Source organism: Solea solea, chromosome 6 (genome assembly GCF_958295425.1).
Source record: "Solea solea chromosome 6, fSolSol10.1, whole genome shotgun sequence".
Classification (NCBI taxonomy): Eukaryota; Metazoa; Chordata; class Actinopteri; order Pleuronectiformes; family Soleidae; genus Solea; species Solea solea.
Window position 1 is genome coordinate 31,948,633 of NC_081139.1, and position 20,000 is coordinate 31,968,632.

The 20,000-nt window shown below is 51.8% G+C and overlaps 36 non-coding genes and 5 pseudogenes across 36 annotated transcripts; 11 read left to right on the forward strand and 30 right to left on the reverse strand.

Moving 5' to 3' along the window:
• Positions 1-206: 206 nt before the first annotated feature.
• On the forward strand, positions 207-325 carry LOC131461852 (5S ribosomal RNA). The gene has a single exon (XR_009240760.1). It is a non-coding gene; the product is annotated as a 5S ribosomal RNA (ribosomal RNA).
• A 131-nt stretch (positions 326-456) lies between these two features.
• On the reverse strand, positions 457-649 carry LOC131461735 (U2 spliceosomal RNA). Its single transcript, XR_009240648.1, has one exon. It is a non-coding gene; the product is annotated as a U2 spliceosomal RNA (small nuclear RNA).
• A 179-nt stretch (positions 650-828) lies between these two features.
• Positions 829-941, reverse strand: LOC131461854 (U5 spliceosomal RNA). Its single transcript, XR_009240762.1, has one exon. It is a non-coding gene; the product is annotated as a U5 spliceosomal RNA (small nuclear RNA).
• A 647-nt stretch (positions 942-1,588) lies between these two features.
• On the reverse strand, positions 1,589-1,752 carry LOC131461627 (U1 spliceosomal RNA). Its single transcript, XR_009240544.1, has one exon. It is a non-coding gene; the product is annotated as a U1 spliceosomal RNA (small nuclear RNA).
• Positions 1,753-2,154: 402 nt separating this feature from the next.
• On the forward strand, positions 2,155-2,273 carry LOC131461863 (5S ribosomal RNA). The gene has a single exon (XR_009240771.1). It is a non-coding gene; the product is annotated as a 5S ribosomal RNA (ribosomal RNA).
• Positions 2,274-2,458: 185 nt separating this feature from the next.
• On the reverse strand, positions 2,459-2,651 carry LOC131461736 (U2 spliceosomal RNA). The gene has a single exon (XR_009240649.1). It is a non-coding gene; the product is annotated as a U2 spliceosomal RNA (small nuclear RNA).
• A 179-nt stretch (positions 2,652-2,830) lies between these two features.
• Positions 2,831-2,943, reverse strand: LOC131461916 (U5 spliceosomal RNA). The gene has a single exon (XR_009240821.1). It is a non-coding gene; the product is annotated as a U5 spliceosomal RNA (small nuclear RNA).
• Positions 2,944-3,590: 647 nt separating this feature from the next.
• Positions 3,591-3,754, reverse strand: LOC131461686 (U1 spliceosomal RNA). The gene has a single exon (XR_009240601.1). It is a non-coding gene; the product is annotated as a U1 spliceosomal RNA (small nuclear RNA).
• Positions 3,755-4,156: 402 nt separating this feature from the next.
• On the forward strand, positions 4,157-4,265 carry LOC131461590 (5S ribosomal RNA; annotated as a pseudogene).
• A 131-nt stretch (positions 4,266-4,396) lies between these two features.
• LOC131461708 (U2 spliceosomal RNA) lies at positions 4,397-4,589 on the reverse strand. Its single transcript, XR_009240622.1, has one exon. It is a non-coding gene; the product is annotated as a U2 spliceosomal RNA (small nuclear RNA).
• Positions 4,590-4,768: 179 nt separating this feature from the next.
• On the reverse strand, positions 4,769-4,881 carry LOC131461917 (U5 spliceosomal RNA). Its single transcript, XR_009240822.1, has one exon. It is a non-coding gene; the product is annotated as a U5 spliceosomal RNA (small nuclear RNA).
• Positions 4,882-5,528: 647 nt separating this feature from the next.
• On the reverse strand, positions 5,529-5,691 carry LOC131461688 (U1 spliceosomal RNA). The gene has a single exon (XR_009240603.1). It is a non-coding gene; the product is annotated as a U1 spliceosomal RNA (small nuclear RNA).
• Positions 5,692-6,093: 402 nt separating this feature from the next.
• Positions 6,094-6,202, forward strand: LOC131461591 (5S ribosomal RNA; annotated as a pseudogene).
• Positions 6,203-6,351: 149 nt separating this feature from the next.
• Positions 6,352-6,544, reverse strand: LOC131461794 (U2 spliceosomal RNA). The gene has a single exon (XR_009240705.1). It is a non-coding gene; the product is annotated as a U2 spliceosomal RNA (small nuclear RNA).
• Positions 6,545-6,723: 179 nt separating this feature from the next.
• On the reverse strand, positions 6,724-6,836 carry LOC131461906 (U5 spliceosomal RNA). The gene has a single exon (XR_009240812.1). It is a non-coding gene; the product is annotated as a U5 spliceosomal RNA (small nuclear RNA).
• Positions 6,837-7,483: 647 nt separating this feature from the next.
• Positions 7,484-7,647, reverse strand: LOC131461628 (U1 spliceosomal RNA). Its single transcript, XR_009240545.1, has one exon. It is a non-coding gene; the product is annotated as a U1 spliceosomal RNA (small nuclear RNA).
• Positions 7,648-8,049: 402 nt separating this feature from the next.
• Positions 8,050-8,168, forward strand: LOC131461874 (5S ribosomal RNA). Its single transcript, XR_009240782.1, has one exon. It is a non-coding gene; the product is annotated as a 5S ribosomal RNA (ribosomal RNA).
• A 185-nt stretch (positions 8,169-8,353) lies between these two features.
• On the reverse strand, positions 8,354-8,546 carry LOC131461776 (U2 spliceosomal RNA). Its single transcript, XR_009240688.1, has one exon. It is a non-coding gene; the product is annotated as a U2 spliceosomal RNA (small nuclear RNA).
• A 182-nt stretch (positions 8,547-8,728) lies between these two features.
• On the reverse strand, positions 8,729-8,841 carry LOC131461828 (U5 spliceosomal RNA). Its single transcript, XR_009240736.1, has one exon. It is a non-coding gene; the product is annotated as a U5 spliceosomal RNA (small nuclear RNA).
• Positions 8,842-9,488: 647 nt separating this feature from the next.
• On the reverse strand, positions 9,489-9,652 carry LOC131461629 (U1 spliceosomal RNA). The gene has a single exon (XR_009240546.1). It is a non-coding gene; the product is annotated as a U1 spliceosomal RNA (small nuclear RNA).
• A 402-nt stretch (positions 9,653-10,054) lies between these two features.
• On the forward strand, positions 10,055-10,173 carry LOC131461886 (5S ribosomal RNA). The gene has a single exon (XR_009240793.1). It is a non-coding gene; the product is annotated as a 5S ribosomal RNA (ribosomal RNA).
• Positions 10,174-10,430: 257 nt separating this feature from the next.
• Positions 10,431-10,623, reverse strand: LOC131461738 (U2 spliceosomal RNA). Its single transcript, XR_009240651.1, has one exon. It is a non-coding gene; the product is annotated as a U2 spliceosomal RNA (small nuclear RNA).
• A 179-nt stretch (positions 10,624-10,802) lies between these two features.
• LOC131461855 (U5 spliceosomal RNA) lies at positions 10,803-10,915 on the reverse strand. The gene has a single exon (XR_009240763.1). It is a non-coding gene; the product is annotated as a U5 spliceosomal RNA (small nuclear RNA).
• A 647-nt stretch (positions 10,916-11,562) lies between these two features.
• Positions 11,563-11,726, reverse strand: LOC131461681 (U1 spliceosomal RNA). Its single transcript, XR_009240596.1, has one exon. It is a non-coding gene; the product is annotated as a U1 spliceosomal RNA (small nuclear RNA).
• Positions 11,727-12,128: 402 nt separating this feature from the next.
• LOC131461898 (5S ribosomal RNA) lies at positions 12,129-12,247 on the forward strand. Its single transcript, XR_009240804.1, has one exon. It is a non-coding gene; the product is annotated as a 5S ribosomal RNA (ribosomal RNA).
• A 131-nt stretch (positions 12,248-12,378) lies between these two features.
• LOC131461710 (U2 spliceosomal RNA) lies at positions 12,379-12,571 on the reverse strand. Its single transcript, XR_009240623.1, has one exon. It is a non-coding gene; the product is annotated as a U2 spliceosomal RNA (small nuclear RNA).
• A 179-nt stretch (positions 12,572-12,750) lies between these two features.
• Positions 12,751-12,863, reverse strand: LOC131461856 (U5 spliceosomal RNA). The gene has a single exon (XR_009240764.1). It is a non-coding gene; the product is annotated as a U5 spliceosomal RNA (small nuclear RNA).
• Positions 12,864-13,510: 647 nt separating this feature from the next.
• Positions 13,511-13,674, reverse strand: LOC131461675 (U1 spliceosomal RNA). The gene has a single exon (XR_009240590.1). It is a non-coding gene; the product is annotated as a U1 spliceosomal RNA (small nuclear RNA).
• Positions 13,675-14,076: 402 nt separating this feature from the next.
• Positions 14,077-14,195, forward strand: LOC131461910 (5S ribosomal RNA). Its single transcript, XR_009240816.1, has one exon. It is a non-coding gene; the product is annotated as a 5S ribosomal RNA (ribosomal RNA).
• Positions 14,196-14,326: 131 nt separating this feature from the next.
• On the reverse strand, positions 14,327-14,519 carry LOC131461711 (U2 spliceosomal RNA). Its single transcript, XR_009240624.1, has one exon. It is a non-coding gene; the product is annotated as a U2 spliceosomal RNA (small nuclear RNA).
• Positions 14,520-14,698: 179 nt separating this feature from the next.
• Positions 14,699-14,811, reverse strand: LOC131461918 (U5 spliceosomal RNA). The gene has a single exon (XR_009240823.1). It is a non-coding gene; the product is annotated as a U5 spliceosomal RNA (small nuclear RNA).
• Positions 14,812-15,458: 647 nt separating this feature from the next.
• On the reverse strand, positions 15,459-15,622 carry LOC131461630 (U1 spliceosomal RNA). The gene has a single exon (XR_009240547.1). It is a non-coding gene; the product is annotated as a U1 spliceosomal RNA (small nuclear RNA).
• A 402-nt stretch (positions 15,623-16,024) lies between these two features.
• On the forward strand, positions 16,025-16,133 carry LOC131461592 (5S ribosomal RNA; annotated as a pseudogene).
• A 122-nt stretch (positions 16,134-16,255) lies between these two features.
• Positions 16,256-16,419, reverse strand: LOC131461631 (U1 spliceosomal RNA). The gene has a single exon (XR_009240548.1). It is a non-coding gene; the product is annotated as a U1 spliceosomal RNA (small nuclear RNA).
• Positions 16,420-16,821: 402 nt separating this feature from the next.
• On the forward strand, positions 16,822-16,930 carry LOC131461594 (5S ribosomal RNA; annotated as a pseudogene).
• A 149-nt stretch (positions 16,931-17,079) lies between these two features.
• LOC131461796 (U2 spliceosomal RNA) lies at positions 17,080-17,272 on the reverse strand. The gene has a single exon (XR_009240707.1). It is a non-coding gene; the product is annotated as a U2 spliceosomal RNA (small nuclear RNA).
• Positions 17,273-17,451: 179 nt separating this feature from the next.
• Positions 17,452-17,564, reverse strand: LOC131461907 (U5 spliceosomal RNA). The gene has a single exon (XR_009240813.1). It is a non-coding gene; the product is annotated as a U5 spliceosomal RNA (small nuclear RNA).
• A 647-nt stretch (positions 17,565-18,211) lies between these two features.
• On the reverse strand, positions 18,212-18,375 carry LOC131461632 (U1 spliceosomal RNA). The gene has a single exon (XR_009240549.1). It is a non-coding gene; the product is annotated as a U1 spliceosomal RNA (small nuclear RNA).
• A 402-nt stretch (positions 18,376-18,777) lies between these two features.
• LOC131461598 (5S ribosomal RNA) lies at positions 18,778-18,886 on the forward strand (annotated as a pseudogene).
• A 113-nt stretch (positions 18,887-18,999) lies between these two features.
• On the reverse strand, positions 19,000-19,192 carry LOC131461790 (U2 spliceosomal RNA). Its single transcript, XR_009240701.1, has one exon. It is a non-coding gene; the product is annotated as a U2 spliceosomal RNA (small nuclear RNA).
• A 179-nt stretch (positions 19,193-19,371) lies between these two features.
• On the reverse strand, positions 19,372-19,484 carry LOC131461857 (U5 spliceosomal RNA). The gene has a single exon (XR_009240765.1). It is a non-coding gene; the product is annotated as a U5 spliceosomal RNA (small nuclear RNA).
• Between the last annotated feature and the right edge of the window lie 516 nt (positions 19,485-20,000).

A 20,000-nucleotide genomic window follows, 5' to 3' on the forward strand; every position in this document is an offset into this window, starting at 1 on the left:
CCTATCGATTCAGCAACAACTGCACCTGACGGCACCAACAGCAGCTTACCCATCTCGGTGTAGCTTCCTAATACTGGAATAGAGTGTAGCAGGTAGTGGCGATAAAGGCTCAAGTGCAGTGTGTTCGGAAGGCTGCCTTTTGAGCCCCTCCACGAGCAGGGGGCCTTGCCTGGTCTATAAAAGGAGTCTGTGTCACCTGCCCGTCGGCTTACGGCCACACCACCCTGAGCACGCCCGATCTCGTCTGATCTCGGAAGCTAAGCAGGGTCGGGCCTGGTTAGTACTTGGATGGGAGACCGCCTGGGAATACCAGGTGCTGTAAGCTTTTACACTGCAGCACGCTTTTACACTGCTGCTTCCTTACAAGAAACGTGGGCTTGCAATTACGTTGACGCACGGGCACACGTTAATGTCCTTCCAGTTTCAGCCTTGCTTTGGTTTTCACAGAAAAAAAGAGAACGGTGCACCGTTCCTGGTGGCACTGCAATACCAGGTCAATGCAAGGAGTGAAGAGAGCAAGCCCAAGGTTTCACCGCCCAATGCTCAAAAATGCATTTAATATTTAATCCCCATATAGAGGACATATCAGATATTAAACTGATAAGAACAGATACTACACTTGATCTTAGCCAAAAGGCCGAGAAGCGATGGCCCACCAGTGTCTGGGGCCAACTCAAGATCTTGGCGCACAAGTTACTTGTTGTGGTGCCGTGTTTCTGAAGTGCGCATAACAAAGGCTGCTGCTGCTCACCTCCACCCCCAGGTGATCTAAGTGCACCTCTGAGCCGTGACGGACAGCTGCTTGACATTTGACACACTCAAAGGGCGCAGCCATACAGCAAAGCCCACCAAAAATAACTTAAACTCTTGGACGTTCCTCTCCACGGAAGTCTTTAGTAAAAGGCGAAAGACTTGAGCATTTTGAAGAAAAACCAGAGTCAACATAGCCCCTCTCCTTGAGAGCAGCCAAGGAGTCTATCCGCCAGAGTCACCACAGTCTCGGTCGGCCCGGCCGGCCACCTTGGGACAGCCTTTCTTCAACGTTTTTGGTTTGCCGGCCAATCAACCGCCCACATTTGACTGCATGTTTGGAAGCGCATTCTTACCGTTGGTTGTGTGCTGCAGTTTTCTATCAACCGCTGAGGCTGTGGCACATTCCTCGCTCACGGGGGACACCTCCAAGGTTTAGTGGTAGATGTGAGTGCATGAGCAAAGCAGCTCTGTGTCACACCGAGCAGTACAAACTGCCGGGCCGTTTCCCAACTCCTCCGGGCTTCTGAAATGGTGAGCTGCTCCTGGCATAGCTTCAATATCAGGTCAATGTACAGGAGTGGACGGAGCAAGCGCCAAAGTATTAACCCTTGGCATGATGGCCATGGATCCATCTCCAACAATCCAGTTCTACCTACAAAGAGCCGGGAAAGGGAGCATGACATTTCCTTAGAGCTAAAAGACAACACCCACAACCATCCCATTCCCAGCAACTTGGAAAGACTGGGGATGTCGCTCTGCGAGCACGTGAGAAGCCTGGAGATGGGCACACAAGACGGAACCTTGGGCGGCTGACCTTTGCTTACAACTACGTCATCGGGGGAGAGCGCGGACGCAGTACCCCACTAGCAAAAATTATGCAGTCAAGATTCCCACGTTTGGGGAATTTGCAGGGGTCAGCACAACCAGAGTGCAATGGCTGAGCCTCGCCCTGGGTGAACCACCTTCTTGATCATGGTATCTCCCCTGCCAGGTAAGTATGAGGTGTACTTGCCCAGCACTGGTTGGCTGTTCCCAGACACAGCTCTTTGGCTGATGGTGCAGGAAATGGATAGTCCCAGAGTCCAATGCCTTGACTCAGGTGCTCGTTAATGCTGTGCTGTGTTCAACTTCAACCTCCAGCACACATTGGAGAGGAAACACTCGACCTTTTCACTGGCATACCTGGCTGTCATTTCCTATCGATTCAGCAACAACTGCACCTGACGGCACCAACAGCAGCTTACCCATCTCGGTGTAGCTTCCTAATACTGGAATAGAGTGTAGCAGGTAGTGGCGATAAAGGCTCAAGTGCAGTGTGTTCGGAAGGCTGCCTTTTGAGCCCCTCCACGAGCAGGGGGCCTTGCCTGGTCTATAAAAGGAGTCTGTGTCACCTGCCCGTCGGCTTACGGCCACACCACCCTGAGCACGCCCGATCTCGTCTGATCTCGGAAGCTAAGCAGGGTCGGGCCTGGTTAGTACTTGGATGGGAGACCGCCTGGGAATACCAGGTGCTGTAAGCTTTTACACTGCAGCACGCTTTTACACTGCAGCACGCTTTTACACTGCAGCACGCTTTTACACTGCAGCACGCTTTTACACTGCTGCTTCCTTACAAGAAACGTGGGCTTGCAATTACGTTGACGCACGGGCACACGTTAATGTCCTTCCAGTTTCAGCCTTGCTTTGGTTTTCACAGAAAAAAAGAGAACGGTGCACCGTTCCTGGTGGCACTGCAATACCAGGTCAATGCAAGGAGTGAAGAGAGCAAGCCCAAGGTTTCACCGCCCAATGCTCAAAAATGCATTTAATATTTAATCCCCATATAGAGGACATATCAGATATTAAACTGATAAGAACAGATACTACACTTGATCTTAGCCAAAAGGCCGAGAAGCGATGGCCCACCAGTGTCTGGGGCCAACTCAAGATCTTGGCGCACAAGTTACTTGTTGTGGTGCCGTGTTTCTGAAGTGCGCATAACAAAGGCTGCTGCTGCTCACCTCCACCCCCAGGTGATCTAAGTGCACCTCTGAGCCGTGACGGACAGCTGCTTGACATTTGACACACTCAAAGGGCGCAGCCATACAGCAAAGCCCACCAAAAATAACTTAAACTCTTGGACGTTCCTCTCCACGGAAGTCTTTAGTAAAAGGTGAAACACTTGAGCATTTTGAAGAAAAACCAGAGTCAACATAGCCCCTCTCCTTGAGAGCAGCCAAGGAGTCTATCCGCCAGAGTCACCACAGTCTCGGTCGGCCCGGCCGGCCACCTTGGGACAGCCTTTCTTCAACGTTTTTGGTTTGCCGGCCAATCAACCGCCCACATTTGACTGCATGTTTGGAAGCGCATTCTTACCGTTGGTTGTGTGCTGCAGTTTTCTATCAACCGCTGAGGCTGTGGCACATTCCTCGCTCACGGGGGACACCTCCAAGGTTTAGTGGTAGATGTGAGTGCATGAGCAAAGCAGCTCTGTGTCACACCGAGCAGTACAAACTGCCGGGCCGTTTCCCAACTCCTCCGGGCTTCTGAAATGGTGAGCTGCTCCTGGCATCGCTTCAATATCAGGTCAATGTACAGGAGTGGACGGAGCAAGCGCCAAAGTATTAACCCTTGGCATGATGGCCATGGATCCATCTCCAACAATCCAGTTCTACCTACAAAGAGCTGGGAAAGGGAGCATGACATTTCCTTAGAGCTAAAAGACAACACCCACAACCATCCCATTCCCAGCAACTTGGAAATACTGGGGACGTCGCTCTGCGAACACGTGAGAAGCCTGGAGATGGGCACACAAGGCGGAACCTTGGGCGGCTGACCTTTGCTTACAACTACGTCATCGGGGGAGAGCGCGGACGCAGTACCCCACTAGCAAAAATTGTGCAGTCAAGATTCCCACGTTTGGGGAATTTGCAGGGGTCAGCACAACCAGAGTGCAATGGCTGAGCCTCGCCCTGGGTGAACCACCTTCTTGATCATGGTATCTCCCCTGCCAGGTAAGTATGAGGTGTACTTGCCCAGCACTGGGTGGCTGTTCCCAGACACAGCTCTTTGGCTGATGGTGCAGGAAATGGATAGTCCCAGAGTCCAATGCCTTGACTCAGGTGCTCGTTAATGCTGTGCTGTGTTCAACTTCAACCTCCAGCACACATTGGAGAGGAAACACTCGACCTTTTCACTGGCATACCTGGCTGTCATTTCCTATCGATTCAGCAACAACTGCACCTGACGGCACCAACAGCAGCTTACCCATCTCGGTGTAGCTTCCTAATACTGGAATAGAGTGTAGCAGGTAGTGGCGATAAAGGCTCAAGTGCAGTGTGTTCCGAAGGCTGCCTTTTGAGCCCCTCCACAAGCAGGGGGCCTTGTCTGGTCTATAAAAGGAGTCTGTGTCACCTGCCCGTCGGCTTACGGCCACACCACCCTGAGCACGCCTGATCTCGGAAGCTAAGCAGGGTCGGGCCTGGTTAGTACTTGGATGGGAGACCGCCTGGGAATACCAGGTGCTGTAAGCTTTTACACTGCAGCACGCTTTTACACTGCTGCTTCCTTACAAGAAACATGGGCTTGCAATTACGTTGACGCACAGGCACACGTTAATGTCCTTCCAGTTTCAGCCTTGCTTTGGTTTTCACAGAAAAAAAGAGAACGGTGCACCGTTCCTGGTGGCACTGCAATACCAGGTCAATGCAAGGAGTGAACAGAGCAAGCCCAAGGTTTCACCGCCCAATGCTCAAAAATGCATTTAATATTTAATCCCCATATAGAGGACATATCAGATATTAAACTGATAAGAACAGATACTACACTTGATCTTAGCCAAAAGGCCGAGAAGCGATGGCCCACCAGTGTCTGGGGCCAACTCAAGATCTTGGCGCACAAGTTACTTGTTGTGGTGCCGTGTTTCTGAAGTGCGCATAACAAAGGCTGCTGCTGCTCACCTCCACCCCCAGGTGATCTAAGTGCACCTCTGAGCCGTGACGGACAGCTGCTTGACATTTGACACACTCAAAGGGCGCAGCCATACAGCAAAGCCCACCAAAAATAACTTAAACTCTTGGACGTTCCTCTCCACGGAAGTCTTTAGTAAAAGGTGAAACACTTGAGCATTTTGAAGAAAAACCAGAGTCAACATAGCCCCTCTCCTTGAGAGCAGCCAAGGAGTCTATCCGCCAGAGTCACCACAGTCTCGGTCGGCCCGGCCGGCCACCTTGGGACAGCCTTTCTTCAACGTTTTTGGTTTGCCGGCCAATCAACCGCCCACATTTGACTGCATGTTTGGAAGCGCATTCTTACCGTTGGTTGTGTGCTGCAGTTTTCTATCAACCGCTGAGGCTGTGGCACATTCCTCGCTCACGGGGGACACCTCCAAGGTTTAGTGGTAGATGTGAGTGCATGAGCAAAGCAGCTCTGTGTCACACCGAGCAGTACAAACTGCCGGGCCGTTTCCCAACTCCTCCGGGCTTCTGAAATGGTGAGCTGCTCCTGGCATCGCTTCAATATCAGGTCAATGTACAGGAGTGGACGGAGCAAGCGCCAAAGTATTAACCCTTGGCATGATGGCCATGGATCCATCTCCAACAATCCAGTTCTACCTACAAAGAGCCGGGAAAGGGAGCATGACATTTCCTTAGAGCTAAAAGACAACACCCACAACCATCCCATTCCCAGCAACTTGGAAATACTGGGGACGTCGCTCTGCGAACACGTGAGAAGCCTGGAGATGGGCACACAAGGCGGAACCTTGGGCGGCTGACCTTTGCTTACAACTACGTCATCGGGGGAGAGCGCGGACGCAGTACCCCACTAGCAAAAATTATGCAGTCAAGATTCCCACGTTTGGGAATTTGCAGGGGTCAGCACAACCAGAGTGCAATGGCTGAGCCTCGCCCTGGGTGAACCACCTTCTTGATCATGGTATCTCCCCTGCCAGGTAAGTATGAGGTGTACTTGCCCAGCACTGGGTGGCTGTTCCCAGACACAGCTCTTTGGCTGATGGTGCAGGAAATGGATAGTCCCAGAGTCCAATGCCTTGACTCAGGTGCTCGTTAATGCTGTGCTGTGTTCAACTTCAACCTCCAGCACACATTGGAGAGGAAACACTCAACCTTTTCACTGGCATACCTGGCTGTCATTTCCTATCGATTCAGCAACAACTGCACCTAACGGCACCAACAGCAGCTTACCCATCTCGGTGTAGCTTCCTAATACTGGAATAGAGTGTAGCAGGTAGTGGCGATAAAGGCTCAAGTGCAGTGTGTTCGGAATGCTGCCTTTTGAGCCCCTCCACAAGCAGGGGGCCTTGTCTGGTCTATAAAAGGAGTCTGTGTCACCTGCCCGTCGGCTTACGGCCACACCACCCTGAGCACGCCTGATCTCGGAAGCTAAGCAGGGTCGGGCCTGGTTAGTACTTGGATGGGAGACCGCCTGGGAATACCAGGTGCTGTAAGCTTTTACACTGCAGCACGCTTTTACACTGCAGCACGCTTTTACACTGCTGCTTCCTTACAAGAAACGTGGGCTTGCAATTACGTTGACGCACGGGCACAAGTTAATGTCCTTCCAGTTTCAGCCTTGCTTTGGTTTTCACAGAAAAAAAGAGAACGGTGCACCGTTTCTGGTGGCACTGCAATACCAGGTCAATGCAAGGAGTGAAGAGAGCAAGCCCAAGGTTTCACCGCCCAATGCTCAAAAATGCTTTTAATATTTAATCCCCATATAGAGGACATATCAGATATTAAACTGATAAGAACAGATACTACACTTGATCTTAGCCAAAAGGCCGAGAAGCGATGGCCCACCAGTGTCTGGGGCCAACTCAAGATCTTGGCGCACAAGTTACTTGTTGTGGTACCGTGTTTCTGAAGTGCGCATAACAAAGGCTGCTGCTGCTCACCTCCACCCCCAGGTGATCTAAGTGCACCTCTGAGCCGTGACGGACAGCTGCTTGACATTTGACACACTCAAAGGGCGCAGCCATACAGCAAAGCCCACCAAAAATAACTTAAACTCTTGGACGTTCCTCTCCACGGAAGTCTTTAGTAAAAGGCGAATGACTTGAGCATTTTGAAGAAAAACCAGAGTCAACATAGCCCCTCTCCTTGAGAGCAGCCAAGGAGTCTATCCGCCAGAGTCACCACAGTCTCGGTCGGCCCGGCCGGCCACCTTGGGACAGCCTTTCTTCAACGTTTTTGGTTTGCCGGCCAATCAACCGCCCACATTTGACTGCATGTTTGGAAGCGCATTCTTACCGTTGGTTGTGTGCTGCAGTTTTCTATCAACCGCTGAGGCTGTGGCACATTCCTCGCTCACGGGGGACACCTCCAAGGTTTAGTGGTAGATGTGAGTGCATGAGCAATGCAGCTCTGTGTCACACCGAGCAGTACAAACTGCCGGGCCGTTTCCCAACTCCTCCGGGCTTCTGAAATGGTGAGCTGCTCCTGGCATCGCTTCAATATCAGGTCAATGTACAGGAGTGGACGGAGCAAGCGCCAAAGTATTAACCCTTGGCATGATGGCCATGGATCCATCTCCAACAATCCAGTTCTACCTACAAAGAGCCGGGAAAGGGAGCATGACATTTCCTTAGAGCTAAAAGACAACACCCACAACCATCCCATTCCCAGCAACTTGGAAAGACTGGGGATGTCGCTCTGCGAGCACGTGAGAAGCCTGGAGATGGGCACACAAGGCGGAACCTTGGGCGGCTGACCTTTGCTTACAACTACGTCATCGGGGGAGAGCGCGGACGCAGTACCCCACTAGCAAAAATTATGCAGTCAAGATTCCCACGTTTGGGGAATTTGCAGGGGTCAGCACAACCAGAGTGCAATGGCTGAGCCTCGCCCTGGGTGAACCACCTTCTTGATCATGGTATCTCCCCTGCCAGGTAAGTATGAGGTGTACTTGCCCAGCACTGGTTGGCTGTTCCCAGACACAGCTCTTTGGCTCATGGTGCAGGAAATGGATAGTCCCAGAGTCCAATGCCTTGACTCAGGTGCTCGTTAATGCTGTGCTGTGTTCAACTTCAACCTCCAGCACACATTGGAGAGGAAACACTCGACCTTTTCACTGGCATACCTGGCTGTCATTTCCTATCGATTCAGCAACAACTGCACCTGACGGCACCAACAGCAGCTTACCCATCTCGGTGTAGCTTCCTAATACTGGAATAGAGTGTAGCAGGTAGTGGCGATAAAGGCTCAAGTGCAGTGTGTTCGGAAGGCTGCCTTTTGAGCCCCTCCACGAGCAGGGGGCCTTGCCTGGTCTATAAAAGGAGTCTGTGTCACCTGCCCGTCGGCTTACGGCCACACCACCCTGAGCACGCCCGATCTCGTCTGATCTCGGAAGCTAAGCAGGGTCGGGCCTGGTTAGTACTTGGATGGGAGACCGCCTGGGAATACCAGGTGCTGTAAGCTTTTACACTGCAGCACGCTTTTACACTGCAGCACGCTTTTACACTGCAGCACGCTTTTACACTGCAGCACGCTTTTACACTGCTGCTTCCTTACAAGAAACGTGGGCTTGCAATTACGTTGACGCACGGGCACACGTTAATGTCCTTCCAGTTTCAGCCTTGCTTTGGTTTTCACAGAAAAAAAGAGAACGGTGCACCGTTCCTGGTGGCACTGCAATACCAGGTCAATGCAAGGAGTGAAGAGAGCAAGCCCAAGGTTTCACCGCCCAATGCTCAAAAATGCTTTTAATATTTAATCCCCATATAGAGGACATATCAGATATTAAACTGATAAGAACAGATACTACACTTGATCTTAGCCAAAAGGCCGAGAAGCGATGGCCCACCAGTGTCTGGGGCCAACTCAAGATCTTGGCGCACAAGTTACTTGTTGTGGTGCCGTGTTTCTGAAGTGCGCATAACATAGGCTGCTGCTGCTGCTCACCTCCACCCCCAGGTGATCTAAGTGCACCTCTGAGCCGTGACGGACAGCTGCTTGACATTTGACACACTCAAAGGGCGCAGCCATACAGCAAAGCCCACCAAAAATAACTTAAACTCTTGGACGTTCCTCTTCACGGAAGTCTTTAGTAAAAGGCGAAAGACTTGAGCATTTTGAAGAAAAACCAGAGTCAACATAGCCCCTCTCCTTGAGAGCAGCCAAGGAGTCTATCCGCCAGAGTCACCACAGTCTCGGTCGGCCCGGCCGGCCACCTTGGGACAGCCTTTCTTCAACGTTTTTGGTTTGCCGGCCAATCAACCGCCCACATTTGACTGCATGTTTGGGAGCGCATTCTTACCGTTGGTTGTGTGCTGCAGTTTTCTATCAACCGCTGAGGCTGTGGCACATTCCTCGCTCACGGGGGACACCTCCAAGGTTTAGTGGTAGATGTGAGTGCATGAGCAATGCAGCTCTGTGTCACACCGAGCAGTACAAACTGCCGGGCCGTTTCCCAACTCCTCCGGGCTTCTGAAATGGTGAGCTGCTCCTGGCATAGCTTCAATATCAGGTCAATGTACAGGAGTGGACGGAGCAAGCGCCAAAGTATTAACCCTTGGCATGATGGCCATGGATCCATCTCCAACAATCCAGTTCTACCTACAAAGAGCCGGGAAAGGGAGCATGACATTTCCTTAGAGCTAAAAGACAACACCCACAACCATCCCATTCCCAGCAACTTGGAAAGACTGGGGATGTCGCTCTGCGAGCACGTGAGAAGCCTGGAGATGGGCACACAAGGCGGAACCTTGGGCGGCTGACCTTTGCTTACAACTACGTCATCGGGGGAGAGCGCGGACGCAGTACCCCACTAGCAAAAATTATGCAGTCAAGATTCCCACGTTTGGGGAATTTGCAGGGGTCAGCACAACCAGAGTGCAATGGCTGAGCCTCGCCCTGGGTGAACCACCTTCTTGATCATGGTATCTCCCCTGCCAGGTAAGTATGAGGTGTACTTGCCCAGCACTGGTTGGCTGTTCCCAGACACAGCTCTTTGGCTCATGGTGCAGGAAATGGATAGTCCCAGAGTCCAATGCCTTGACTCAGGTGCTCGTTAATGCTGTGCTGTGTTCAACTTCAACCTCCAGCACACATTGGAGAGGAAACACTCGACCTTTTCACTGGCATACCTGGCTGTCATTTCCTATCGATTCAGCAACAACTGCACCTGACGGCACCAACAGCAGCTTACCCATCTCGGTGTAGCTTCCTAATACTGGAATAGAGTGTAGCAGGTAGTGGCGATAAAGGCTCAAGTGCAGTGTGTTCGGAAGGCTGCCTTTTGAGCCCCTCCACGAGCAGGGGGCCTTGCCTGGTCTATAAAAGGAGTCTGTGTCACCTGCCCGTCGGCTTACGGCCACACCACCCTGAGCACGCCCGATCTCGTCTGATCTCGGAAGCTAAGCAGGGTCGGGCCTGGTTAGTACTTGGATGGGAGACCGCCTGGGAATACCAGGTGCTGTAAGCTTTTACACTGCAGCACGCTTTTACACTGCAGCACGCTTTTACACTGCAGCACGCTTTTACACTGCAGCACGCTTTTACACTGCAGCACGCTTTTACACTGCAGCACGCTTTTACACTGCAGCACGCTTTTACACTGCAGCACGCTTTTACACTGCTGCTTCCTTACAAGAAACGTGGGCTTGCAATTACGTTGACGCACGGGCACACGTTAATGTCCTTCCAGTTTCAGCCTTGCTTTGGTTTTCACAGAAAAAAAGAGAACGGTGCACCGTTCCTGGTGGCACTGCAATACCAGGTCAATGCAAGGAGTGAAGAGAGCAAGCCCAAGGTTTCACCGCCCAATGCTCAAAAATGCATTTAATATTTAATCCCCATATAGAGGACATATCAGATATTAAACTGATAAGAACAGATACTACACTTGATCTTAGCCAAAAGGCCGAGAAGCGATGGCCCACCAGTGTCTGGGGCCAACTCAAGATCTTGGCGCACAAGTTACTTGTTGTGGTGCCGTGTTTCTGAAGTGCGCATAACAAAGGCTGCTGCTGCTCACCTCCACCCCCAGGTGATCTAAGTGCACCTCTGAGCCGTGACGGACAGCTGCTTGACATTTGACACACTCAAAGGGCGCAGCCATACAGCAAAGCCCACCAAAAATAACTTAAACTCTTGGACGTTCCTCTCCACGGAAGTCTTTAGTAAAAGGCGAAAGACTTGAGCATTTTGAAGAAAAACCAGAGTCAACATAGCCCCTCTCCTTGAGAGCAGCCAAGGAGTCTATCCGCCAGAGTCACCACAGTCTCGGTCGGCCCGGCCGGCCACCTTGGGACAGCCTTTCTTCAACGTTTTTGGTTTGCCGGCCAATCAACCGCCCACATTTGACTGCATGTTTGGAAGCGCATTCTTACCGTTGGTTGTGTGCTGCAGTTTTCTATCAACCGCTGAGGCTGTGGCACATTCCTCGCTCACGGGGGACACCTCCAAGGTTTAGTGGTAGATGTGAGTGCATGAGCAAAGCAGCTCTGTGTCACACCGAGCAGTACAAACTGCCGGGCCGTTTCCCAACTCCTCCGGGCTTCTGAAATGGTGAGCTGCTCCTGGCATAGCTTCAATATCAGGTCAATGTACAGGAGTGGACGGAGCAAGCGCCAAAGTATTAACCCTTGGCATGATGGCCATGGATCCATCTCCAACAATCCAGTTCTACCTACAAAGAGCCGGGAAAGGGAGCATGACATTTCCTTAGAGCTAAAAGACAACACCCAGAACCATCCCATTCCCAGCAACTTGGAAAGACTGGGGATGTCGCTCTGCGAGCACGTGAGAAGCCTGGAGATGGGCACACAAGGCGGAACCTTGGGCGGCTGTCCTTTGCTTACAACTACGTCATCGGGGGAGAGCGCGGACGCAGTACCCCACTAGCAAAAATTATGCAGTCAAGATTCCCACGTTTGGGGGATTTGCAGGGGTCAGCTCAACCAGAGTGCAATGGCTGAGCCTCGCCCTGGGTGAACCACCTTCTTGATCATGGTATCTCCCCTGCCAGGTAAGTATGAGGTGTACTTGCCCAGCACTGGCTGGCTGTTCCCAGACACAGCTCTTTGGCTGATGGTGCAGGAAATGGATAGTCCCAGAGTCCAATGCCTTGACTCAGGTGCTCGTTAATGCTGTGCTGTGTTCAACTTCAACCTCCAGCACACATTGGAGAGGAAACACTCGACCTTTTCACTGGCATACCTGGCTGTCATTTCCTATCGATTCAGCAACAACTGCACCTGACGGCACCAACAGCAGCTTACCCATCTCGGTGTAGCTTCCTAATACTGGAATAGAGTGTAGCAGGTAGTGGCGATAAAGGCTCAAGTGCAGTGTGTTCGGAAGGCTGCCTTTTGAGCCCCTCCACGAGCAGGGGGCCTTGCCTGGTCTATAAAAGGAGTCTGTGTCACCTGCCCGTCGGCTTACGGCCACACCACCCTGAGCACGCCCGATCTCGTCTGATCTCGGAAGCTAAGCAGGGTCGGGCCTGGTTAGTACTTGGATGGGAGACCGCCTGGGAATACCAGGTGCTGTAAGCTTTTACACTGCAGCACGCTTTTACACTGCTGCTTCCTTACAAGAAACGTGGGCTTGCAATTACGTTGACGCACGGGCACACGTTAATGTCCTTCCAGTTTCAGCCTTGCTTTGGTTTTCACAGAAAAAAAGAGAACGGTGCACCGTTCCTGGTGGCACTGCAATACCAGGTCAATGCAAGGAGTGAACAGAGCAAGCCCAAGGTTTCACCGCCCAATGCTCAAAAATGCATTTAATATTTAATCCCCATATAGAGGACATATCAGATATTAAACTGATAAGAACAGATACTACACTTGATCTTAGCCAAAAGGCCGAGAAGCGATGGCCCACCAGTGTCTGGGGCCAACTCAAGATCTTGGCGCACAAGTTACTTGTTGTGGTGCCGTGTTTCTGAAGTGCGCATAACAAAGGCTGCTGCTGCTCACCTCCACCCCCAGGTGATCTAAGTGCACCTCTGAGCCGTGACGGACAGCTGCTTGACATTTGACACACTCAAAGGGCGCAGCCATACAGCAAAGCCCACCAAAAATAACTTAAACTCTTGGACGTTCCTCTCCACGGAAGTCTTTAGTAAAAGGCGAAAGACTTGAGCATTTTGAAGAAAAACCAGAGTCAACATAGCCCCTCTCCTTGAGAGCAGCCAAGGAGTCTATCCGCCAGAGTCACCACAGTCTCGGTCGGCCCGGCCGGCCACCTTGGGACAGCCTTTCTTCAACGTTTTTGGTTTGCCGGCCAATCAACCGCCCACATTTGACTGCATGTTTGGAAGCGCATTCTTACCGTTGGTTGTGTGCTGCAGTTTTCTATCAACCGCTGAGGCTGTGGCACATTCCTCGCTCACGGGGGACACCTCCAAGGTTTAGTGGTAGATGTGAGTGCATGAGCAAAGCAGCTCTGTGTCACACCGAGCAGTACAAACTGCCGGGCCGTTTCCCAACTCCTCCGGGCTTCTGAAATGGTGAGCTGCTCCTGGCATAGCTTCAATATCAGGTCAATGTACAGGAGTGGACGGAGCAAGCGCCAAAGTATTAACCCTTGGCATGATGGCCATGGATCCATCTCCAACAATCCAGTTCTACCTACAAAGAGCCGGGAAAGGGAGCATGACATTTCCTTAGAGCTAAAAGACAACACCCAGAACCATCCCATTCCCAGCAACTTGGAAAGACTGGGGATGTCGCTCTGCGAGCACGTGAGAAGCCTGGAGATGGGCACACAAGGCGGAACCTTGGGCGGCTGTCCTTTGCTTACAACTACGTCATCGGGGGAGAGCGCGGACGCAGTACCCCACTAGCAAAAATTATGCAGTCAAGATTCCCACGTTTGGGGGATTTGCAGGGGTCAGCACAACCAGAGTGCAATGGCTGAGCCTCGCCCTGGGTGAACCACCTTCTTGATCATGGTATCTCCCCTGCCAGGTAAGTATGAGGTGTACTTGCCCAGCACTGGCTGGCTGTTCCCAGACACAGCTCTTTGGCTGATGGTGCAGGAAATGGATAGTCCCAGAGTCCAATGCCTTGACTCAGGTGCTCGTTAATGCTGTGCTGTGTTCAACTTCAACCTCCAGCACACATTGGAGAGGAAACACTCGACCTTTTCACTGGCATACCTGGCTGTCATTTCCTATCGATTCAGCAACAACTGCACCTGACGGCACCAACAGCAGCTTACCCATCTCGGTGTAGCTTCCTAATACTGGAATAGAGTGTAGCAGGTAGTGGCGATAAAGGCTCAAGTGCAGTGTGTTCGGAAGGCTGCCTTTTGAGCCCCTCCACGAGCAGGGGGCCTTGCCTGGTCTATAAAAGGAGTCTGTGTCACCTGCCCGTCGGCTTACGGCCACACCACCCTGAGCACGCCCGATCTCGTCTGATCTCGGAAGCTAAGCAGGGTCGGGCCTGGTTAGTACTTGGATGGGAGACCGCCTGGGAATACCAGGTGCTGTAAGCTTTTACACTGCAGCACGCTTTTACACTGCTGCTTCCTTACAAGAAACGTGGGCTTGCAATTACGTTGACGCACGGGCACACGTTAATGTCCTTCCAGTTTCAGCCTTGCTTTGGTTTTCACAGAAAAAAAGAGAACGGTGCACCGTTCCTGGTGGCACTGCAATACCAGGTCAATGCAAGGAGTGAACAGAGCAAGCCCAAGGTTTCACCGCCCAATGCTCAAAAATGCATTTAATATTTAATCCCCATATAGAGGACATATCAGATATTAAACTGATAAGAACAGATACTACACTTGATCTTAGCCAAAAGGCCGAGAAGCGATGGCCCACCAGTGTCTGGGGCCAACTCAAGATCTTGGCGCACAAGTTACTTGTTGTGGTGCCGTGTTTCTGAAGTGCGCATAACAAAGGCTGCTGCTGCTCACCTCCACCCCCAGGTGATCTAAGTGCACCTCTGAGCCGTGACGGACAGCTGCTTGACATTTGACACACTCAAAGGGCGCAGCCATACAGCAAAGCCCACCAAAAATAACTTAAACTCTTGGACGTTCCTCTCCACGGAAGTCTTTAGTAAAAGGTGAAACACTTGAGCATTTTGAAGAAAAACCAGAGTCAACATAGCCCCTCTCCTTGAGAGCAGCCAAGGAGTCTATCCGCCAGAGTCACCACAGTCTCGGTCGGCCCGGCCGGCCACCTTGGGACAGCCTTTCTTCAACGTTTTTGGTTTGCCGGCCAATCAACCGCCCACATTTGACTGCATGTTTGGAAGCGCATTCTTACCGTTGGTTGTGTGCTGCAGTTTTCTATCAACCGCTGAGGCTGTGGCACATTCCTCGCTCACGGGGGACACCTCCAAGGTTTAGTGGTAGATGTGAGTGCATGAGCAAAGCAGCTCTGTGTCACACCGAGCAGTACAAACTGCCGGGCCGTTTCCCAACTCCTCCGGGCTTCTGAAATGGTGAGCTGCTCCTGGCATCGCTTCAATATCAGGTCAATGTACAGGAGTGGACGGAGCAAGCGCCAAAGTATTAACCCTTGGCATGATGGCCATGGATCCATCTCCAACAATCCAGTTCTACCTACAAAGAGCCGGGAAAGGGAGCATGACATTTCCTTAGAGCTAAAAGACAACACCCACAACCATCCCATTCCCAGCAACTTGGAAATACTGGGGACGTCGCTCTGCGAACACGTGAGAAGCCTGGAGATGGGCACACAAGGCGGAACCTTGGGCGGCTGACCTTTGCTTACAACTACGTCATCGGGGGAGAGCGCGGACGCAGTACCCCACTAGCAAAAATTATGCAGTCAAGATTCCCACGTTTGGGGAATTTGCAGGGGTCAGCACAACCAGAGTGCAATGGCTGAGCCTCGCCCTGGGTGAACCACCTTCTTGATCATGGTATCTCCCCTGCCAGGTAAGTATGAGGTGTACTTGCCCAGCACTGGGTGGCTGTTCCCAGACACAGCTCTTTGGCTGATGGTGCAGGAAATGGATAGTCCCAGAGTCCAATGCCTTGACTCAGGTGCTCGTTAATGCTGTGCTGTGTTCAACTTCAACCTCCAGCACACATTGGAGAGGAAACACTCAACCTTTTCACTGGCATACCTGGCTGTCATTTCCTATCGATTCAGCAACAACTGCACCTGACGGCACCAACAGCAGCTTACCCATCTCGGTGTAGCTTCCTAATACTGGAATAGAGTGTAGCAGGTAGTGGCGATAAAGGCTCAAGTGCAGTGTGTTCGGAATGCTGCCTTTTGAGCCCCTCCACAAGCAGGGGGCCTTGTCTGGTCTATAAAAGGAGTCTGTGTCACCTGCCCGTCGGCTTACGGCCACACCACCCTGAGCACGCCTGATCTCGGAAGCTAAGCAGGGTCGGGCCTGGTTAGTACTTGGATGGGAGACCGCCTGGGAATACCAGGTGCTGTAAGCTTTTACACTGCAGCACGCTTTTACACTGCAGCACGCTTTTACACTGCGAACACGTGAGAAGCCTGGAGATGGGCACACAAGGCGGAACCTTGGGCGGCTGACCTTTGCTTACAACTACGTCATCGGGGGAGAGCGCGGACGCAGTACCCCACTAGCAAAAATTATGCAGTCAAGATTCCCACGTTTGGGGAATTTGCAGGGGTCAGCACAACCAGAGTGCAATGGCTGAGCCTCGCCCTGGGTGAACCACCTTCTTGATCATGGTATCTCCCCTGCCAGGTAAGTATGAGGTGTACTTGCCCAGCACTGGGTGGCTGTTCCCAGACACAGCTCTTTGGCTGATGGTGCAGGAAATGGATAGTCCCAGAGTCCAATGCCTTGACTCAGGTGCTCGTTAATGCTGTGCTGTGTTCAACTTCAACCTCCAGCACACATTGGAGAGGAAACACTCAACCTTTTCACTGGCATACCTGGCTGTCATTTCCTATCGATTCAGCAACAACTGCACCTGACGGCACCAACAGCAGCTTACCCATCTCGGTGTAGCTTCCTAATACTGGAATAGAGTGTAGCAGGTAGTGGCGATAAAGGCTCAAGTGCAGTGTGTTCGGAATGCTGCCTTTTGAGCCCCTCCACAAGCAGGGGGCCTTGTCTGGTCTATAAAAGGAGTCTGTGTCACCTGCCCGTCGGCTTACGGCCACACCACCCTGAGCACGCCTGATCTCGGAAGCTAAGCAGGGTCGGGCCTGGTTAGTACTTGGATGGGAGACCGCCTGGGAATACCAGGTGCTGTAAGCTTTTACACTGCAGCACGCTTTTACACTGCAGCACGCTTTTACACTGCTGCTTCCTTACAAGAAACGTGGGCTTGCAATTACGTTGACGCACGGGCACACGTTAATGTCCTTCCAGTTTCAGCCTTGCTTTGGTTTTCACAGAAAAAAAGAGAACGGTGCACCGTTTCTGGTGGCACTGCAATACCAGGTCAATGCAAGGAGTGAAGAGAGCAAGCCCAAGGTTTCACCGCCCAATGCTCAAAAATGCTTTTAATATTTAATCCCCATATAGAGGACATATCAGATATTAAACTGATAAGAACAGATACTACACTTGATCTTAGCCAAAAGGCCGAGAAGCGATGGCCCACCAGTGTCTGGGGCCAACTCAAGATCTTGGCGCACAAGTTACTTGTTGTGGTGCCGTGTTTCTGAAGTGCGCATAACAAAGGCTGCTGCTGCTCACCTCCACCCCCAGGTGATCTAAGTGCACCTCTGAGCCGTGACGGACAGCTGCTTGACATTTGACACACTCAAAGGGCGCAGCCATACAGCAAAGCCCACCAAAAATAACTTAAACTCTTGGACGTTCCTCTCCACGGAAGTCTTTAGTAAAAGGCGAATGACTTGAGCATTTTGAAGAAAAACCAGAGTCAAGATAGCCCCTCTCCTTGAGAGCAGCCAAGGAGTCTATCCGCCAGAGTCACCACAGTCTCGGTCGGCCCGGCCGGCCACCTTGGGACAGCCTTTCTTCAACGTTTTTGGTTTGCCGGCCAATCAACCGCCCACATTTGACTGCATGTTTGGAAGCGCATTCTTACCGTTGGTTGTGTGCTGCAGTTTTCTATCAACCGCTGAGGCTGTGGCACATTCCTCGCTCACGGGGGACACCTCCAAGGTTTAGTGGTAGATGTGAGTGCATGAGCAATGCAGCTCTGTGTCACACCGAGCAGTACAAACTGCCGGGCCGTTTCCCAACTCCTCCGGGCTTCTGAAATGGTGAGCTGCTCCTGGCATCGCTTCAATATCAGGTCAATGTACAGGAGTGGACGGAGCAAGCGCCAAAGTATTAACCCTTGGCATGATGGCCATGGATCCATCTCCAACAATCCAGTTCTACCTACAAAGAGCCGGGAAAGGGAGCATGACATTTCCTTAGAGCTAAAAGACAACACCCACAACCATCCCATTCCCAGCAACTTGGAAAGACTGGGGATGTCGCTCTGCGAGCACGTGAGAAGCCTGGAGATGGGCACACAAGGCGGAACCTTGGGCGGCTGACCTTTGCTTACAACTACGTCATCGGGGGAGAGCGCGGACGCAGTACCCCACTAGCAAAAATTATGCAGTCAAGATTCCCACGTTTGGGGAATTTGCAGGGGTCAGCACAACCAGAGTGCAATGGCTGAGCCTCGCCCTGGGTGAACCACCTTCTTGATCATGGTATCTCCCCTGCCAGGTAAGTATGAGGTGTACTTGCCCAGCACTGGTTGGCTGTTCCCAGACACAGCTCTTTGGCTCATGGTGCAGGAAATGGATAGTCCCAGAGTCCAATGCCTTGACTCAGGTGCTCGTTAATGCTGTGCTGTGTTCAACTTCAACCTCCAGCACACATTGGAGAGGAAACACTCGACCTTTTCACTGGCATACCTGGCTGTCATTTCCTATCGATTCAGCAACAACTGCACCTGACGGCACCAACAGCAGCTTACCCATCTCGGTGTAGCTTCCTAATACTGGAATAGAGTGTAGCAGGTAGTGGCGATAAAGGCTCAAGTGCAGTGTGTTCGGAAGGCTGCCTTTTGAGCCCCTCCACGAGCAGGGGGCCTTGCCTGGTCTATAAAAGGAGTCTGTGTCACCTGCCCATCGGCTTACGGCCACACCACCCTGAGCACGTCTGATCTCGGAAGCTAAGCAGGGTCGGGCCTGGTTAGTACTTGGATGGGAGACTGCCTGGGAATACCAGGTGCTGTAAGCTTTTACACTGCTGCTTTCTTACAAGAAACATGGGCTTGCAATTACGTTGACGCACGGGCACACGTTAATGTCCTTCCAGTTTCAGCCTTGCTTTGGTTTTCACAGAAAAAAAGAGAACGGTGCACCGTTCCTGGTGGCACTGCAATATCAGGTCAATGCAAGGAGTGAAGAGAGCAAGCCCAAGGTTTCACCGCCCAATGCTCAAAAATGCATTTAATATTTAATCCCCATATAGAGGAAATATCAGATATTAAACTGATAAGAACAGATACTACACTTGATCTTAGCCAAAAGGCCGAGAAGCGATGGCCCACCAGTGTCTGGGGCCAACTCAAGATCTTGGCGCACAAGTTACTTGTTGTGGTGGCATGTTTCTGAAGTGCGCATAACAAAGGCTGCTGCTGCTCACCTCCACCCCCAGGTGATCTAAGTGCACCTCTGAGCCGTGACGGACAGCTGCTTGACATTTGACACACTCAAAGAGCGCAGCCATACAGCAAAGCCCACCAAAAATAACTTAAACTCTTGGACGTTCCTCTCCACGGAAGTCTTTAGTAAAAGGCGAAAGACTTGAGCATTTTGAAGAAAAACCAGAGTCAACATAGCCCCTCTCCTTGAGAGCAGCCAAGGAGTCTATCCGCCAGAGTCACCACAGTCTCGGTCGGCCCGCCCGGCCACCTTGGGACAGCCTTTCTTCAACGTTTTTGGTTTGCCGGCCAATCAACCGCCCACATTTGACTGCATGTTTGGAAGCGCATTCTTACCGTTGGTTGTGTGCTGCAGTTTTCTATCAACCGCTGAGGCTGTGGCACATTCCTCGCTCACGGGGGACACCTCCAAGGTTTAGTGGTAGATGTGAGTGCATGAGCAAAGCAGCTCTGTGTCACACCGAGCAGTACAAACTGCCGGGCCGTTTCCCAACTCCTCCGGGCTTCTGAAATGGTGAGCTGCTCCTGGCATCGCTTCAATATCAGGTCAATGTACAGGAGTGGACGGAGCAAGCGCCAAAGTATTAACCCTTGGCATGATGGCCATGGATCCATCTCCAACAATCCAGTTCTACCTACAAAGAGCCGGGAAAGGGAGCATGACATTTCCTTAGAGCTAAAAGACAA